The following is a 15083-nucleotide window of genomic DNA, read 5'->3' on the forward strand; positions in this document are numbered from 1 at the left end:
CAATTTCTTTAGTGAATTTTTCTTCCAAGTCCTGGATTTTTTTTGTGGTTTCTTTGTGTTGGTTATCCATTTTTTCTTGGATATCATTCAGTCTTCTTGCAATCCATGTTTGAAATTCTTCTGTCATTTTAGTGTTCTGAGTTTGGTTAATGTCCATTGCTGGGTAGCTGTTGTTCCTCTTTGGGGGTGTGCTTTCTGTTTGAGTCTTCATACTTCCAGAGTTCTTTCACTTCCCATCTGGATCAGTTGTTCCTTCTTGCCTTTAGATTTTCGTTTGGATAATGATACGCCCTGTTTAGTCTCTGAGCCAGTAGGTGGTGTTTGTGAGTGAGATTCGACCACACCCTTTATGATGAATCAGTAGATGCAGTAAAAGGGTGTGCAGGATAACCTCCCTGTCAGTAGGTGGCACTTGCAGGGAGGAGCGAACTGCGGTGCTGTTTTTGGGTCCTGTAGCTAGCTCTTATTCCTCTAGAGAGGCCCTCTTGTGCCTCCGCTGTTGGGTGGGGCCCTGGGATTTCCACGTGTGTCCTTATTCTCCACCTCAGTGGGGGGAGTGAGTCTGGGTGGGGCTGGGTTGGGTAAGCCTGCCCTCAGGGTCCATAGCTGCTGTTAGCAGGGTCAAAGGTCTACTCTTTGTTTCTATGCAAAGCTGCCTAGAGGGGCTGAAATGGCTCCACTCAGCTGAAAATCTGGGCTTGGTGGGTGGAGCTGTCTAAGACCCGCACTCTGGAGCAGGTCTCTCTCCCCTCTACTCTCCCCTTCTCCCTGTCCTCTCCCAGGCCTCTGCCAGCAAGTGGGACCTCAGGCTGATGGATCTCCCCTGGCTGTGACGTGGGCTAGGAGGTTCCCTACCCAGGATCATCGCCTGAGCTGTCCTTATTCTCCATCTTAGTGGGGCAGGACGGGGAGTGAGTCTGGGTGGGGCTGGGTTGGGTAAGCCTGCCCTCAGGCTCTACAACTGCTGTTAGCAGGGGTCAAAGTTCTGCTCTTTGTTTCTGTGCGTAGCTGCTTGGAAGGGCTGAAATGGCTACACTCAGCTGAAAGTCTGGGCTTGGGGAGTGGGGCTGCCTAAGACCCGCACTCTGGAGCAGGTCTCGCTCCCCTCCATTCTCCCCCTCTCTGTGTCCTCTCCCAGGCCTCTGCCAGCAAGCGGGACCTCAGGCTGATGGATCTCCCCTGGCTGTGATGTGGGCCGGGAGGTTCCCTACCCAGGATCGCAGCCTGAGCTGGGTGCACAGCCCTCTTTTGGGAGGAGGGTTGCCACTCCGGGCATGCTGATCTGCCCCTGAAGGCACATACTCTTCAGTAATCTCTTTCACAGATCTCTCTTCTGTGCCCCGGGGCAGTGCGATCCTGACCTGGGTGTACGGGGTCTAGTCTGCAGGCCTGTCCCCTGGACCCTGGAGATCAATCTGTGACCCTGCCAGGGGGAGGGGTGCTGGTCTTGAATCACCTACAGGGTGCCCAAGCTGGATCGATTTCACTCCACCTCGGGATTTGCCCCACTCTCCTGGAGTCCCCAGGCACGTAGCACCTGGGAGGGCTGGCGGGTAGGGAACTTGCAGTCTGAGTGCCCCTCAGTCTGCTGTAGGGCTCCAAAAGGAAAGGTCCCGTTCCTTGGAGATGCCTCCGTGTGATGGCTAAATTGTCTCTCTGGGAACGCACGCACGGGTAGGGAGGGGGAAGGAGAGAATGGAGCACTATGGCGCCTGCCGCTAGGCTCGGGTCTGCTCCCGGGGAGGTGCCCTGAGGGGGCTGGGAGCCCGGCGCTGTGTCCAAGAGGCCACTGCTCACTGGAGGCAGCCGTCTCCGGGCTGGTGTCGGCAGGTCTCTCCAGCCGCTCAGGAGCCACCAGCAGTCCGAGATTCCAGGGAGGGGGAAGTTAACCGCTCCACCTACCCTTGTCGCTGGTCTTCAAGCCTCTCGGGACCTTTCTCCTTCCAGTTCTCCTCTGCAACGTCTTCCCGTGGAGTCTCCTGTAGTTTCATGCACCCTTCCTTCCAACCCTCACCCGATCTATGTTTCTCTGCTCGCTTATTTTTTTCTCTTTCTTCTAAAATTCGTCTTTTTTGCAGAGACACTCTGACTGGCGGCTTTTCTCGTCCGCCATCTTGGCTCCTGTGGTTTCTGCTTTTGATTGCAGGTTCAAGTATTGCCTCATTTGAGTGTTTACTTAGCTGCTGTAATTAGGGTGTGAGAGGAGCATGCTCCTGACCAGGACCCCACATTTCTGTCCTCAAATGTCAACACACTTGAAACGAAACAAAGGAAGTATTTTAGAAGCTGCCGTCTGTTTGCTTTTTCAATGTGACCTTTGTCTGAATAGTAAGGTGTGTCCGGCTGAGCATACATCTTCCTAATGAGCTGGAGCAGCTGAGAGTGTGTGTGTGTGTGTGTGTGTGTGTGTGTGTGTGTGTGTTTGTGTGATTTTATTAAACGTGTATTCGATCACCTTTCAGTTTTTTTTTCTGCCAGTATAAGATAGTATTTATTTCATTCCCAGCGCTTCACTTTGCTTCTCTGTGTGAACATTCATACTACATTCTCGAGTCCATGTGCCACATGGTATAAAACTAGCTGTGCCTATGAAGTGGTGTTTTTATTTTTTTTAACTTAAAATACTTTTTTGTTTTAGTAGTTGCCCTAGAGTTTACAATATACATTTTTAACTAATCTAAGTCCACCTTCAAATGACACTGTACCACTTCAGCTATAGTGCAGGTACAATATTTGAGAGCATGTTTCCCCATCCCTCCCATCCCTGGGCCGTTGCTGTCATTCATTTCACTTTCTGCATGCTATAATCACTCAGTACATTGTTACTGTTATCACTTTTTTGGGGGGGGGGGGACGGTCTTGCTCTGTTGCCTGGGCTAGAGTGTAGTGGCATCATCATAGCTCACTGCAATCTCCAACTCCTGGGCTCAAGCGATCCTCTTGCCTCAGCCTCCCAGAGTAGCTGTGATTACAGGCATGAGCCACCGCACCTGGCCTGTTATTACTTTAAATGGTTATTTTTAAGAAGAATTAAGATTAAGAAAAGGATCTAATATTGCATTTATTTCTTTTCTGATGCTCTTCTTTTCATTATGTGAATCCAAGTTTCTGACCTATATCATGTTCCTTCTGTCTGAAGAACTTCTTTTAATATTTTTCATAGCATAGATCTGAGAAATTCTTTGTTTTTCCTTCACTTTTGAAGGATAATTTTGCTGGTATAGAATTTTAGACTGGCAGTTCTTTCTTTCAATATTTAAATATTTTATTCCACTCTCTTTTTGCTGTGTGGTTTCTTATGAGAAGTCCCCTGTAATTCTCATCCTTGTTCTCTGTAGGTAAGGTGGGTTTTCCCTGCCCCACCCTCTGCCCCAGCTTCTTTCATGATTTTTTCTTTGTTTTTTTGCAGTTTGGATATGGTATGCTTAGGTGTGGTTCTTGTTTGGTACTCTCTAAGCTTTCTAGATCTGTTCTGTCATTAATTTGGAAAGTTCTTGACCATTAATATTATAATTCAAATATTTCTTCTCTGTCCATTCTTTTTCCCTGTATGGTTTGGTTGGGAAGTTTGTATGGACCGAGCTTCAAGCCCACTGAGTCTTCCCTGGGCTGTGTCCAGTTTACTGATGAGCCCGTGAAGGGCATTCTTCATTTCTGTTACTGTGTCCTTGATTTCTATTATTTCTTTTCGATTCTTTCATGGGGTTTTCATCTCTCTGTTTGCATTACCTGTCTTTGTTTACATTACCTGTTATTGTTTACTTTTTCCGTTAGAGCTCTTAACATATTAATTTTAATTATTTTGAATTCTCTGATAATTCCAATATCTGTGTCATATCTGCGTCTCATTCAGATGATCACATGGGTTTGCTGACCTTCTTGAATCTGTAAATGTATGTCTTTCAATACATTTGGGAAATTTTAAACAGCATCTCTTCAAATATATTTTTGTGCGCCATTCTCTCCCCTCTTACCTGAAAGAGGTTACTGGTCCCAAATTTAAGTGTCATTCTGTTTTTTTGTTATACATGCAGTTGATTTGCTTCCTCACTGATACAGAGTAGGTATGTTATGTTACTCGACCAGCAGGGGTTAGATTTTCTCCAGGCCCAGGCTTCTACCTCCATTGCCTTATTTATTAGAAAATAAATTGGCAAGAAGCTGGCCATGATTAGTGGTTTTGCCTGTTGCTGAGTTATAGAGCTAAGTTTACAAATAACTTAGAGTGTGCCATCTAATATGGGAGCCACTGGCCGCATATGGATAGTTAAATGTAAATTAAAATTAAATAAAATTTACTTTCTCAGTCACAGTAGCCACATGTCAAGTACTCAGTTGCCACAGATGGCTAGTGGCTGCCATATTAGACAGTGCTGATATAGAACAATTGTATCCTTGCAGAAAGTTCAGTTGGACAACACTAACCTAGAGGGTTCAAGTTATGATTTTGAGAGCATCGTCTGAACCACTTCAGGCTCTCTAAGACTGACATGGTTAAATATAAACATATACAAATATACCTGAGAAATAAACTGGGGAAGAAGCTAAGCCAAAAAATAAAAACCAATTGCTATCAGAGTTTGTTCCTTCCACTTTCAGGTACCATCAGTTTTTTTTGCCCCTGCTTATTTTATTGCATCACACCAAACTTTCCATTTTTGATTAGGAAATCAAATCACTCCTTTCATGTTCTCATTTGTTGAGTCAGGACTATCAGCTGTGGAGCAAAGGAAGAGATTCTCTGCCTTGACAGTTCAGCGGAGGGAGCTCGCTGGAATCTAACAGTGCTAGAAGGGCAGAGTGAACCCTTCCTTGACAACATTGAGTTCCCAGCAACACTCATATTTTTGCATAGAACAGCCTTACTTTTCTAGGTAAAGGAATTCTGATGAGATCCCCAGCTACAGCCTGAAATAAATAGATAAATAAAGCTCAGTTCTTTTGACGGTGATTTGGAGCACAGATCTGTTGTGTGTCTATGTTCTAAGTCTAGTACTTGCATCTTGTAGTTGCTTGAATGGCCCCAAGCCAGAAGCAAGTCAGCTGGAAGTCAACATCTTTGAGAGACTTAGTGTCTAAACAGACTGTTGAGGGATTCCTTGCCTCTGGTCCTGGGCTGGCCTCACTGAAGAAGTTCCCCCATTGTCCCTGATGGTTGACGCAGTAAAAGAGCAGGCAGAGGAAGCTTGTGGTTCCCCTACCTTCTTTCCTAAGGCTATGAAGTCTTGGTGCTAAGTGATCAGGTACTTCTTACTACTGCCTGTCAGGTGTCCCAGCCTGCAGGTCAGGTCTGTCCTCAGTAGCTCACCTTCCCACATGCATTTGGAAAAAGATCATCCTCTCAACAGCTCTCCAAGGGAGGCACATTGTCCCTCATCGAGGATTTCTAAGTTTCAGGTCTCAACGGTCCACCCTTTTCTAGAGAATCGTGCATTCATCAGCTTGAAAACCAGACTTCTGCTCAGTGCTTCTCATCTGACAAATGGGCTCACAGATAGCTCACTCCCACCTCCCCCATTCATGCTTCCTGCTGTGTGAGCTTCATGATCTCCAGCTGTTCCCCACTGATGGCCAGCAGCCTGGCTTCTAGGCTGTTCTGTAGTTATGGCTAAGGAAATGAGAAGGGGCATTTTTAACAAGTGAGATTGTAAGTAGAGAGCAGCATCTGTTGACCAAGCCATGCGTCATAGTGGGTAGTGGCTTTCAGCTGGAACAGTGTCTACTGCTGGCTGGGAGGCTGCTGCATGCAGTTTGGGAGCTAACCACTCACAATACTAACATTGATGTATGGTTAGGCCTGCCCATTAGGGCTCCCAGTAGCAGCACAGTTAATACTGAAGGCATACTTACTTGTGAGCCCTTCAGGTTAGATTCTTTATAAAGCCCCTATGCCTGAGTGCTCTACCTAAAAACTTTGGGAACCCCTGGGCCAGAGCATCTGAGGATCCCTTCCAGTTCTGTGTTTCTCTAATAGAGAATTAGAATTCCTAAGTTGTCTTTCTCTTATAAAATTTCTTTTGAAAGCCATTTTTTATTACAAAATTAATGCTCACTCATAGAAAATTTTAAAAATGTCACAATGCCCAAAGACAAAACTAAAAACCATCTGCTATCTCATCATTCTAAGGTAATCATTATTAACACAATTTTAGACCATTTTTTCCAAGCAGATAATTCTATATTTCTTTTTTAATTTTGCAAAGTTGGAGACACTGTGTATATAGTATCATAAGCTTTTATCATTTAACAGAGTATCAAGAACATTTTTCTGAGTCATTTATTCTTCTATAATAAACTTTATAATTTCCATCTATACATCAGAGTGTAGCATAAATTTGAAGCATAAATTTATTATCCCAAAACATTAAGAATATAGACTACTATAAAATATTCAATTGAAGTAAATGTAAAAGAAATACATTTACCCAGGATCCCAAAGCCCAAGTTCAAAAACAAAGGTTTTAATCTGTGCCAAGAAGATGGAGTTCCTCAAACATCAATGTGGGAAACAATTTCAGAATTTCAGTTTTTGTATTGCAACGGGGAGAAAAGAGGTATTAATAGGCAGGCCCCAGGTTCCTAGGTTTGGGTTAAAATCTTAAATACAATATAAGAGTAAATGAGTTGTTTTTCTTAACTGAAAACTGGAATTATTAATAATACAGTCCCCAGGACTGATGCCTGTTTGCCACCCCTGGTGGTCTTTCAGATATCTCTTAGGAAAGGTGGGTTTTGGAGTATGAGGGTAGGCCTTGGGGGAAATTTCAGTCACTTCTATGGTACCAGACAGAACTGGACTAGCTGTGGTTCCAGCTTGCCTTTGAATGTGGGCACAGGGACCTCGCTATCAAGCTGGGCACAGGAATGGAAGGCTGTTAATCCGTCGTGGCATCTGCTCGTGCTACGACCCTTTCTTAAGAATGTGACCTGTGTTGAGTGTATCAGGAAACATACGCACAGAAGTGGCATCACCATGGGCATCACCAGTAACCTACTGTTACTGGAATCTTTTGCCTTTACTGAAGCCCATCCAATTAGAATTTAGATCCGAGGGAACAGAAACTGCTGTGTTAAACTTTGGGGTTTAGTTTAACTTTTGGATGACAACTGCATCACTAATTTTGGCAGTATCAGCTGTTTTTTGTTGTAGCCTCAAAATTACAAAGAGAAACCTGAGACACTGGACATTTTGTACCAAAGGGCCAACCATCCTTTGAGCAGATTTAACAAATATCCCAAGAATAAGCATTTAATTTATTTCGTGTCCCTGTGCTATCCTTGGGCTCCCTACCCCTCCACCTCCCTCATTGTTGAAAGGATTTGGAAATGAAGCTTTTGTATCTGTTTTCAAGGAATTTGTCCATTTCATCTGTGTTGTCTAATTTGTGGTCATAAAGTTATTTGTGATACATTATTTTTTTATGTTTTTAATGTCTGTAAGATCTGTACTGGTATTGCCTCTTTGATTCCTGATACTGATAATTTGTGTCTTCTCTCTTTTCTTGGTAAGTCTGGTAAAAGGTTTATCCATTTTATAGATCTTTTCATTCATTTTCTCTTTCCTTTTTCTGCTTGAAATTTCATTGGTTTCTGCTCTTTATTATTCTCTTCCTCTTACTTGTTTTGGGTTTACTTTGCTTTTATTCTTTCAGTTTTTAGGTGGAAGCTCACATCATTGATTTGACAGCTTTTTTCTATTCTAATATTCTGTAAATTTTCCTCTAAGCACGGCCTTAGGTAACTGTCATAAATTTTAATATGTTGTATTTTCATTTTCATTTACTTCAAAATATTTTCTAATTTGCTTTGTGATTTCTCTTTGATGAAAAGGCCGTTTAGAAGTATGTTCAGATATTTGGTTTGGTGTCTTTTTGAGCTCTAAGAATGGAGTAGTAATACATTGGAGACTCTGGTGAGAAGATATTTGGGTTTATACAGGGCAACACGGTACATTTTTCACAATGAAATGAAACACTGTTTTGTTAATGTCATTGTATGAGCTTGAAAGTATATCTGCAGCTATTTTGTTATGCTCATATAGGCCTACGTTTTATTTTTTATTTTTATTTTTATTTCAGGATATTATGAGGGTACAAACATTTTGGTTACATTTTATGTCTTTGCCTCACCCAAGCGAGGATTAGAGGCATGCCCTTCCCCTCTACAATGCTAACCATGTCCATTAGTTGTGAGTTTAGCCCACCCCCAACCCCCTATATATATGCCTATGTTAATAGGATTTGAAGGCAAATATTGGAATCTTTCTTAGTATTTTGTCTTCTTTTTGTTCTTTTTAGTGCACTATCATTGGGCAGAACTGGATCCTGAAAAATTCAAGATGCTAAGCACCTACACTGCTTTAAGAATTTGGAACTGAAATGTGAAAAGGAAGACAGACGTAAGAAATTGGGAATGCAAACAGCCCTGCAAAAAACACCAAAGGACCACTTTATCGTTTTCTGTTGTTGCTGTGGTCTGATGGCAGTGGGTGCGGCCAGTGTGGGGGGTGCATGTGGTGAGCGTGCACACTCACGCCTCCCCCACAGAAAGGCTTTACTGGTTCCCACTGTGTCTTGGCTTGCTTTTGGAACAGACTAGCCCAACATCATTTGTCACCAAGTCCACTGTGGTATATTCTGCGTGTCCATGGTGGATCTCTAACACACTCATGCTGTCTCTGTTCTTTCTAACACTGGTTCATAAGCCAGGCCTGTGTTAAGGTGTAAAGAGAACAATCATCAATGATAATGTATTGTGTGAGACCTTTGCATCTTGTAAATTTTCTCTTTTTTCTAAAAATGAATAATAATAAAACTCTAAATCTCAACAAACCGCTTTATTATCAAACAAATTCTGCTGTGTTTCTGCTTAACTGCACTTCTGTAAAAATATAATATGTCTGACCTCTCTCTATTTATAGCGACACTTCTTTTCAAATAACCCTCTTGCAAGACGCCCTCCCTGCTGGCCCACATGGGCCTCTGATTCCACAGTGAGAGCCTATCTATCTAATTTATAACTGATGACATTTTACTTGGAAATGAGATGGCAGGAAAGAGGAGTGTCGATTACAAGGAAACCCAGTTTCAGAATGGCCAGACCATTCTGACTGAGACCAAGTGTGGCTGCACATCTGGTCTACCCACCTCTGGGAGGTGGGAGAAAGGCCCCAGCATGGCGGGCTGTACAGATCCCTTTTTCTAGTAGCTGCACAGTTGTCCACACATCCAAGCCCACAAACATACCCAGCATTACATGAAGAAAGAACCACATTCTGCCGAAGTAGTTTCTCAGTTAAATTTCAGTCTACTAATGGCACATCCAAGAAGGTCGTTTTTGCCATTATATAATGTTAAGTTTTATTTATATATATAAAATATGAATGCTTATATGAATAGTTATTCTTTCTTAAACTTTTTTTTTTGCCTAACTATAGAAGAGATATCCTTATTTGTCATTTTTGTAATGCTGAAACTGTCTTCCGTGACCTTTATAATAACTTTTGAGTCCCTCTAGTCTGACCTAGTTGTCTACGTCAAATGAAAACGTATTAGAAAATGTGAAAAACAACAAAGCTCAGATCACGTCTGCAATGTACATTCAAGTACTTGGAATATAGAGTTGGAAAAGGATCTGCCAGATTGCTTTGTTCTGAACCAGTACAGACGGTCCAGTGTAATCCACAGTAGGTTAAAACTCTAGATTTGAAGTCATTACATCCTGGATGCAAATCCTGGGGAGCTCCCTCGGGTCTATGGGCAGTGAGGTGCAAGAAGCTCTCCCGTTTGAGTTATCTAAGTAGGGTTTTCACAGAGTGAATTCAAATTCAGATTAAAGCTACTTGAATCTACACATTTGTAAACTCAGCTGTAGGGTTTGGCTTGCTGAACAGCGGTCGTACATTTCCCTGCCACGACATTTTATCACTACCAGTTAATGCTTATTGCACAGCTGCAGCCTGTGCTTGTGGTCAGGGGTGATGAGGATTGCGCCCAGAGAGGAGCTCGCGTGCATGACTTTTGGACAGTGCTAAATGAGAAAGGAGCTGGTTGCCCACAGCCCAGTTTCTGGATCCCATTCTAAAGGGACATAGACAAACTGGAGGATGAGCCCACAAGTTGAGGAAGGGTCTGAAACCGTGAAGGAAGAATAGCTGAAAGAGCTGGGGCGAAAAACAGAATATTTGAAAAATGTAGAAGAGACACTGGATCAGGAACAAAAATGGTAGCAATGGGTGTAAGTTGCATTACCACAGATGCTGGCTCTGTAACAACACGGTTCAAGAGTGGGTGTTGATGCTGGGAGCTCTTGGCATTGGAGCATGAATTCTGACCCTACTGTGTGATGGAAGATCTTTTAATTAATTTGAAAATCTTCCTTCCCTCACAGTATGCTGGGAACATGATAAAGGTCAGAAAATCTTTACTACTTTTGTAGCACTGGATTGAAGGATGCTTTTTCCATCATCCTGAAGATCACCTTCAACTCCTGAGATCAGAAGAGAAGCAGTGAGTACACTAAAGTCTGGCCTAAGGGGGTCAGATCTAACTACTGGGAAAGGTTATAGAGAAAAAAAGGCTCAAGAAGAAACCCCATAACTTCCCCAGTCACATCGAAATGTGGTTGATTTCCACTCCCACTTTACTCTCCTACTGAAGGTCATTTCCAAGTCTAACTATGGAACTAATGGCTAGAGTTAGATTTTGGGTGCAGTTCTACTTGCAACATATAAAACTCTCTTTACATCCCTCCTAACATCTCCAACTCCTGCTTTCTGCTTATTTATAAAGCTTGGTGTTTACTGTCTGTTAAAACAGCATATGAATGAGGATGGGAGAAGAGAATCATACCATGTATGGCTTTTCTGAGAAGCGTTGGCAGACTGCAGGCCCAAGACTTTAAACAGAGCACTGTGCCGATAACACTGTGTAGCCAGACCCGTTTCATCTTGCCTTCCTGGTTCACTTTATAGGAGACCAGGCTCTTGTGGCTACACAAAACATAGACCAAATAAAGGCATCTGCTGGGGCTGGATGCTCCATAGCAGCGCCTCGTGGCTGGTAATCGTAGGGAGGGCAATTTCCCTACCAAGCTGCATCCTGGCTATAGACAGATGCCAATTGGCATGTAGAGAATTTGGCATTTCATTGTTTTGATCATAAGGAACAAATAGTTCCACAAACACCCCTTTTCCTTTGACATGGTATCATTTGAGTAACTCCAAAGCCAGAGAGGTTATCTTTTCTGCCACTGATTTGTAGATTTTCTGCCCCTTTTTTTAGCCAGCCACTTTCAGAATTTGCAATTTGTTGTTGATTTGGGTCTTTTAAAAATAGAATTGAAGAACCACATCTCAGAAAACATAGAATAATATCAAAAGTAGAGCCTCTCACTGATTTTATTAGAAAAGAAGGAGACTGCTGTTTTGAGGGGAGTCTGCCTTCTACAGGTGCTGCTATGTTTTCATTCTTTCTTGGGGTACAGACACCAGTGTATTCCACTTTTAAGAGGTTCCAGGAAACAAAACCTTAAATTCCCATTATGAAAGTATCTATTAGTGATGGTATTTTAGGTTTGTTAAAAAATCTAAATTACTATATTAATTTTTGATAATATGCTTAATGTTTGTAGGGGCCTTAAAATAACTTGTTTGTATCTTCCCTGAGGATGGGTGAGTTAGAGGCTCCATCGTTGAGCAGGAAATGTACTGGGGGTGGTCTGTGGAAGGTGTGGCAGCCGACAGCCCCCTCTGCAGCAGGGAGATGGGCTTGGGCGCAGGCCTGGGTCCCAGAAGGTGGCCTCCCAGGAGAGCAGAGGTCTGTAGGAAGAGGCAGCATTGGCCAGGTGACAGCAGCGGCAATGGAGGAAGGAAAACACAGGTACTGCTGTCTCCAGGTGTGAAGAGGGATGTTTAGACATCTGCCAGCAGGTTGGTAGGACTGGACTTGGGGAGAGAGGGGCCACATGGAGGAACAGGGACCAGACTGCAGAGTTCTGGTAAGTCATGATAATGCCTTTAGGCTTCATCATGTTCCCCTCCCTGTCTTCTCCAGGCTGATTTGTTCTAGTTCTTCAGCAGTTTCTCACACGACATGACCGTAAGCATGACGCTGGAGAACTGGATGTAGTTCTGCCAGTGCGGTGTGACCAAGGCCCCTGGTGTGGACCACAGGGTTGCGCAGACTTGGAGTGGAATCCTGGCTGGCTGTCGACCTGCTACATGACCTCAAGGCAGTTTATTTACTCAGCCATCTGAGCGCCTATTCCCTCATCTGTCAAACGGAGGCAGAACTTGCCCCTTGGCGTGTGGTTGCGAGGCTTACCCGAGAGGAGGCTCGAACTCAACACAGCCCAGAGGTGACACCCAGATTGAACAGTCCCCATCTCTGCAGCTGCATCTCATCTTTGTGTAACATCAAGCCTGCAGGTGACTGAAATCCCCAGGTTTATTCCATACAACCGCCGTCCTCTGGGCAGCGGAGAACCAAGTGAAGAGCTTACTCGTATTCCTGTTGGGCTCAGCCTGTGGCCTGGACTATTGAAATATCTCAGACGTCACGTTGGCTATGCCTCTCAGCTTGTGTCATCTTCAGACGTGTTTGCTGTATCTCCAAGTCTCAGTCAAACACAATACACAGGACAGAGTTGGCACTCCATTAGAAATCCTCTTGCAGATCAGTAGATGCATAATTTATATTCTCTAACCCACATTCCTCCTTCCCACGTGGCCCATTCTTGCTGAAATCAAGCTATACTATTTTCAAAGTATTTTGGTGATTAATCCAATGATCCTGTCAAAAAATATTAGTACAGCACAAGGCATTATTTGTGAACTCATTCTGCTTCCAATGATCACTGTGTTCTTTTCCACAGCCTCATGAGCCATCTGTTTAATCGTCTATTCCGGAATGACTGTAGGGACTCACGTCTGACTGGGCTGTCTGCAGTGTCTGGAATCCATCTTGTTGAAACTGGGGTTTTTGACACATTTGGCTTTCTGTCCCCTCTCTTCAGAATATTTTAAAAAGTTATCAGTGGTAACTTTGTTCCACGAGCCCATCATTAAGTCGTTTCAGAGCGTCCAAAACTTGGGTTCATTCAGAGAACCTTGTAAGTCTGACTCCTCACTTACCTCAGACTTCAAGTCCCCTGTTGGGTCGTTTCTTTTGCCTTTTGTGCGTTTGAAACATTTGGTAACAAGAGTAAATAAAGTAACTAACTGAATTCGAGTGCTTACCCATGGCCAGAAGCCAGTCTGAGCCCTTCACATGAGTCAGCTCTTGTAATCCCACAGCTTGTGTGCTTTTCATTCCCATTTTACAGCTGAGGGAGATGAGACTTAGAAAGATAAGGGAACTTTCGGGAGCGGAAAGGGTATGAAATCTCACCCTGTTCAGCAGGTAGCCAGTTAGCCAGGTAGCCAGTTAACCTGCTGCAGTGTCCCGGGTGCTGGCAGGAGACAGGAGACACAGTCAGGGACAGGACTGAGCTTTATTACTCACAACAACTGCAGGAGCCAGTGGTGGCATTGTGCTCCCTAAACCCCAGTTTCCACGGGTGGTGACACAGAGGGCCAGGCGATGCCTGCACACGCAGTAGTTCGTGCTACAGAAGAATCCCAAACTCAGAGAACCCAAATTTAATAATGCCCGACCTTTGCTCAGGAGAGAGACACCTCTCTACTCCAAGGCTGTTGGCTCTGTGAGCATCCTTGGAAGTAGAGTCCCAGAGCAAAGGTGGTCAGTACTACTGCTCACAAGATGTGAAGAAACACCAGAGACTAACAGAGGATTGTCTCCTGGCAGGTACTTAACCAAAATCACTCTGTTAAGAGGTAGTGACATCGGGATTCAAATCCAGGCGCTCAGGCCTGACAGCCTGCCCTCATAACCTCCCTCCCTCTATGCTGCCCCAGGTTGACCCAGCACAGGAAGGAGGCGCTGAGCGGTGGCACCATGTCTGACTGGTCACCAGTTCCTTCACACAACTGGTCCTTACTTACGGTCGTGCTCCAAACACTGTTCTTCCTCTAATCCCACCCCCTTTGGCCACTCCAGCCTGCCGAGTCAGAAACTGGGGGGATAGCCCAACAATCTGGGTTTTAACTAGCCTGCAACTACTGAAGGTGATGTGGCTAAGTTTTGAGACCCTGCGTGGTCTATTCCAAATAGGAGACCTGACTGGCAAGGACCTGAGTGACAAGCACACATCTCGGGTCCACCAGTGGTCTCAGTCTAAGCCATACCTTAGAGTCACCTGGGGAGTTTTCGAAAATCCTGGTGCCAGTGAAATTCCCTAGGTGACTCTGAAGAGCAGCTGAGGCTAAGAGCCATGTGTGTAGTAGATCTTACAATGTGCTTTCCTCTCATGACGCTCCTCCATCATGCCCTTTCTCCCTGCAACTGTAAGGGCAATGCACGTGGGACTAGCCTCGTACATTCAAAAATGCTTTTGTAGACGTTACTCTTTTGCTAGAACGGTTCTGTGCCAGAGAAGATTCACCACCACCGTGCAGATGAGGCCACTGAGAAGGAAGCTGACTTACTCGAGATCAAAGAAATAGTGATTGGACTCAAACCTGAGGGGCCTGACTCTTGAGCATCATTCATTTGTTCATTCATTCACTTCCTCATTTATTCAGCAGTCTATGTGAGCCACTGTGCTGGTTTCTGGACACACAAAGACAAATGTCACTGAGCCCTGACCCCAGGATGCACAGTCTGCTGAGAAGATGGATGGATGGACAGACACACAGCCACAGTAGTGTGGAGAGTGCTTTAGGTAGCAACATGTCCTCCTGAGATGGCCCAGCAAGCATTCCAAAGCCTTAGGAGGAAGGGACGCCTGAGCAGAATTTCCAGAGAAGCTTGGATGGTGGTCTGGGTCACGTCCAGGCAACAGCAGACAGCTTATGCCAAGGGATACCTAGAGAATAAACCTGCAGAAACAGAGTATTCCAGGAACATCAAGGAAATTTTATTACCTCAATGTAATACCCCATTCGAGACCTTGCAAGTTTTTTCCACGTGGGTCTTCTGATGGTCCATTAACAGGTTAATCAGTAAAATTGGGGAAGTATCTGA

The 15083-nt window shown here is 44.2% G+C and overlaps 1 protein-coding gene across 2 annotated transcripts in view; it reads left to right on the forward strand.

Annotated features, from left to right (window-relative positions):
* Window positions 1-14778, forward strand: part of DTD1 (D-tyrosyl-tRNA deacylase 1) — a 168673-nt gene extending 153895 nt beyond the window's left edge. Inside the window, exon 6 of one of the 2 annotated variants that reach the window (XM_012657225.1) lies at window positions 14476-14778. The gene's annotated coding sequence lies outside the window, so the exon portion shown is untranslated. Of the gene's footprint in view, window positions 1-8297; window positions 8852-14475 lie in introns of those variants that run through there. The other variant, XM_012657224.1, reaches the window with a different exon arrangement.
* Window positions 14779-15083: the final 305 nt, after the last annotated feature.

The sequence above is a fragment of the Propithecus coquereli genome, unplaced genomic scaffold, assembly GCF_000956105.1.
Source record: "Propithecus coquereli isolate 6110/MARCELLA unplaced genomic scaffold, Pcoq_1.0 Scaffold533, whole genome shotgun sequence".
Taxonomy (NCBI): domain Eukaryota; kingdom Metazoa; phylum Chordata; class Mammalia; order Primates; family Indriidae; genus Propithecus; species Propithecus coquereli.